Source organism: Momordica charantia (genome assembly GCF_013281855.1).
Source record: "Momordica charantia cultivar OHB3-1 chromosome 6 unlocalized genomic scaffold, Mcharantia_2.0 BLBB01000006.1, whole genome shotgun sequence".
Taxonomy (NCBI): Eukaryota; Viridiplantae; Streptophyta; class Magnoliopsida; order Cucurbitales; family Cucurbitaceae; genus Momordica; species Momordica charantia.
In genome coordinates this window covers 16,158,661-16,163,696 of record NW_028275164.1, presented here as the reverse complement: position 1 = coordinate 16,163,696, position 5,036 = coordinate 16,158,661, and the positions used below count along the sequence as shown (strand labels likewise).

General features: G+C 33.4%; 1 long non-coding RNA gene across 1 annotated transcript; it reads right to left on the bottom strand.

Moving 5' to 3' along the window:
- Positions 1-1,960: 1,960 nt before the first annotated feature.
- Positions 1,961-4,012, bottom strand: LOC148210782 (uncharacterized). The gene is made up of 3 exons (XR_015791851.1): positions 3,780-4,012; positions 3,444-3,510; positions 1,961-3,227 (listed from the first exon to the last, which is right to left on the bottom strand). It is a non-coding gene; the product is annotated as an uncharacterized LOC148210782 (long non-coding RNA).
- Positions 4,013-5,036: the final 1,024 nt, after the last annotated feature.

Below are 5,036 nucleotides of genomic sequence, written 5' to 3'. Positions count from 1 at the left end.
TATAAAATTATTAAATATCCAACTCACCCGCCACATCAACATTCCCTTAGTGACACTAACAGAAATTTATCTAGGGACCTTTTAGAACTATTTTCTAAAGGTTAGAGATCAAATTGTCACTTCTTCAAATTTAGGGATCAAATAGAAACCTATCCTCAAACTTAACCACCAAAATATATTTTATCCTAATTAATTTTTTTTTTAGATTCAATCTCATCCCTCCATTTTGATTAAATCTCAACCATCCATTGATTTTAGGTTTCAATTCCTTCCTCTCCATTTTGATTCTCTCTCTTCTCTAACATTTTCAATTTCATCTTCCTCCCCCCCATCTCTCTCTACAAGCTTAGTTCAATTTTTTCACTTTTTTAGATTCAATCTCGCCGCCGCTGCCGCCGCTTCAGTCTCGACCTCTCACCGTCGCCGTCCTTGCTCCCGTCTTGACCTCTCGCTGTCGCCACTCCAACCTCCACCTCTCGCTGTTGCCGCCGCTGCTTTGGTATACTCTCTCTCTAGTATCTGTTCTATTTCTCTCGCAGTAATATTAGCTGTGATGGGTTATAAGAGAAGAACCCAGCAACCCATCCCGAATTTATTGGGTTGGATTGGTCATCGTTTTACAACCCGTGGGTTCCCACAAATTTCCAACCCGAAAATTCGGGTTGGTCCAAAAAACACCCCCAACCCGACCCAACTCAACCTATGGACACCCTTAAAGGTGGCTAACATTTGAAGGAAAAGCCATTTGGGCCTCAGTTGATATAGAGTTAATATCTTCGGGGGACTGTTTTAGAAACTTATTTTCACAAATGTCTAAAATTTTCCAATTTTAAACTTTTAGATTTCTGCATGTAGGATTTTTTTATAATATCGAAATTACCCTTATTATTGCATTTATATTTATTATTGTTTGAAATTGAAAGGATTTAAATCCCTAAATTGTAAACATAACCTTTTAATTATTGTGGGCCCCATATAATTTTTTCCATAATCCGGTTAATTCACTAATTCATGTATTAATTACAAAAAGATTAGCATGATTTCAAATTCGAAATTAATGAATGTGTAGATTTATCAATGATTTCAAATTGAAAATATACCCACGATTTTTTGCAAGTTTCATTACCCACGATTTTTTTTGTACATTTCATTTCTTCCCACGATCTTCCAACATCAATTTCTTCTCACGATTTTCTGCATGGAGTAGATGAGCTTCTATTCAACATCAATTTCTTCCCACGATTTACTGATGCATTGCACTAATACTAAGGTGAAGTATGGTTGCTGCTCACAATTTAGAAGTACTCACGGCTTACTGCTGCTCGCAATTTTATGAATATGCCTACTGCTTTAACTTTTTTTGGTGAGAAGAAGATTCTTCCACTTGCTTTTCTTTGGTTGGTGATTGTAGAATATAGAAGTATTACTTTAGTTTTTTTTTTGTGAGAAGAAGTTTATGGATGTTGATTTATGTACTTAATTTTTTTTGTGATAAATCCTTTAACAAAAGATAAGTGATGAGAAGCACGAATTGATTGCCGCCAATATTGAAAGGAGAAGAAAATAAAGTTTATCTATACATCGAAAGAAACATGAGTATGATTGAATGTTATTGTTTTTAAATTATAGTTTATATATATATTTCTTATTATGCATTCAATTATGTTCATGTTTTTTCATTATTTCATTTTTGTGTTTATGTTGTATATAGGTTATAACATATATGCTACTTGTACTTTTGAAATCAACTATTATTAGCAATGTAATTAACATTATGTATATATGTCTTTAAAGTAGGATATAACTTGCATATCATGTATTATTATAGAATATTAATAATTAATTATTCATATGTATATTTTAGGATATAACATATACACCATGAGGACTTTTGAAAACAAATATTATTATGGATACGATGAATATAATATATATTGTTGAATGAGAAATTTCGGCTAATTACTAAATGCCACGTCAAAAAATTAAAATTACATTTAAGACCAATGATAAAATTACATGTGTCCAAAATTAATTTTAAAAATTGACGAATCTAATTATGCCACGTGTCTCTATTATGACTGTCCGATGAAATCAACTAATTGGATCAAAACCCATGAAGAAACTAGGCCCAAGGCCATGGCCCATTAAGTCCATTGTCCATATAAGACCCACCAAAACTCTATAAATAGAGGGGGTCACCTCTCAGAAGAGATCTAGAAGAATTGGAGATTCATAACACTCAGAATCATCTACAATCATTTAGAGTCAAGCGAAGCATCCAAAGCCAACAAGACTTGAAGAGTATGAGACTTCAAGAACATTGAATCTTCTCTCCCCAAGCTACAATACTTGAAGACTCCATCAAACTTCAAAATCTTCATCAAATTGGCCAAAGAACTTCAACAAGCTGCAAAGGCGAAGAACTTCACAAGATAAAAGCCGAAGAACTTCACAAGCTGCAAAACCGAAGAATTTCAACATGCTGCAAAGCCGAAGTACTTCACAATCTACAAAGTCGAAGAACTTCACAAGCTGCAAAGCCAAAGAACTTCACGAGCGCAAAGCCGAAGACTTCAAAGAATCTTCAATAAGCTCAAAGCCGAAAACTTCACAAAGTCTACATTAAGCTACAAGTCGAAGAACTTCATTAACAAGTCAAAGTCTTCAAAAAAGCTCAAAGCCAAAGACTTCAAAGATCGTTTGTCAAGCAAGAAGCTGAAGACATCAACCATTGATTCAAGAAAAAGCTCATAAGCCATTGAATCAAAGTTTACGTTGGAGAGAATTAATCAGAGGATTATACGTTAGAGATTGTAATACCCACATACATAAATACAAATACAAGTTCATTAATTCGAGTTTTTTCTTCGTTGAATTTCTCGTCCAACATATATACTTATTAATCATGTTTTATAACTTTCATACTATGTATTATTCAAACTTATAGAGAATAATTTGTTATAAATATAATATATATACCTATTGAGTTTCTATAACTATCCAATTCATAATTAGTTGTAGATATATATTATATCTACATATAATTACCAATTGGATAGTTATAATATATATGTTATCAAGCATGTGAGCGTTAATATTGTATTTTTATATACCTTTGTGGATCTGATGCACTCCAAGGATGTCTCCAGCTTGAGCAGTCTCAGTTGATGCTCAAGCTGCTCAAGTTCTTTGGGATTCAATGGCCTTAACTCTTCCTCAAGATATTTCTAACATAATCTTCAAATTAATTACAACTTTCTCATATAGTTAATACTCTAATTCAAACCAAATACTTCAACAAAACATTCAAAGAATTTAAACTAGTTCTGTTTTTTACCCAATATACCCAAGTCAAAATTTTCAAAAACTACTTTTTAGGAAACAAATTTTATGGCTGAGCTATGCAAATCTATAACACAGTAGGTGAATTAAGAGAAATGTACCTATGAGATTGCTGTAGGAATTCAACTCTGGCTTTTTTAGGTTCAAATATTCATCAAAGTTGTATAACTGTTAATGGGAGACATCAAAAAATTATCAAACACTACTCAACAATCTACTCAACAATCTAGTAGGCGGCCGACAAAGAATATTCTACTCAATAATCTAAAAGCTACCTCAAGAACTGACCAAGAATATTCTACACCCATTGAAATTGAACATACCCATTAGAAATCGAAAATACCCATTAAAGATATATGAGTATGGAAAATATACCATTATGAAATCAATTCTTATTTTTGAACAGAGTAACAGAAATTGAAGACGAAACAAATTACCTCCACTTTATAATGGGGAGAAGGTTGACGGGCTACTACGGGATAAGTGGAGTAAATGGCCGGCAACAGAATGGAGAAGCTTCACGCGACGATCTGCTACAGACTACTACCGGCGAGTGAACGGAGTAAACGACCGGAGAAAATGGTGTTTGGGGAAGAAGGAGAAACCGGAGGAAGAAGAAATAGGCGGATGAATGATGTTTTTTTGAAATTGGTCGCGGAAGAAAAATAGATTTTTGGAGATTTGGGTATTTTTATTTTTGGAAAGTGTAAATGGGCATAAAATAAGGGATTTAAAATCTAACCTACCAAATATACCATTTTGATTTTCTTCTTTTTATTAATATTTAGGTGAAAATAAAAGATACAAAGGTAAATTGTCCATGGGTACCATTTTAAAGGGGGTTATTTTATGACAAACGTGTAAATTTTGTATATTTGAATCCTTTTATGTAATTATAATATCTAAATAGGCTATCCATGTACTAATCCCATTGATATATTGTCCCTATAATTAAAGCCCAAGAGCCAATTGGGAAAAAAAGAAGACCACGTGATTGAGGAGAGATGATTGAGCCCCTCCCTAGCAAAAGAGAACTCCCTTGAAACATGCAAAAGATTGAGCCAAGATCTGGATGTCATGCAGCCAAGCCGTATCTTCACCTATATAATGAATCTAATCATTGAGGAGGTTGATAGCCATTAACGAGTCGATTCTACCAAAAGCCTTGAACAGCTAAAAGAAATTACCAATTTGATCCCTTCTCGAATTGCTTTGGAGTGAGCCATTATTTGGGATTTTGGATTGAAAATAAATGATAGAGCACAAGTATACATCTATGATAAGTAATAAAATGGAATGAGTATTCCGAGTATCGATTCACAGGGACAGTTGAAGCCTTTTTAATGAAAATGATGTTGATCGGTGACTTTGCAATTGATTTTGGGGTAACAATATCAAGAATGATGTTGGTTTTGATATTTGAAAACTCAATGGAATAAACCCAGTCCAGTTATTTCGAATTAGATAAAAATACACAACATTTTTCCAACTAGGCGCCAGACGCCTCTCTGTATTTTTCATCGGTTTTGCTTCATCATCTTCTTATGTCTAAGCGATTTTAAAGGTATAAGTTCATCTCTAATATGTCTATTAGAAAAAAGAACTTAATTTAATAAAGACCAACTGTAACCTTAGGTCGAGGTCCTATGTCTAGGCTACCCGAGCAAAATCTTTATGTCTAAAGTATTTCTCTT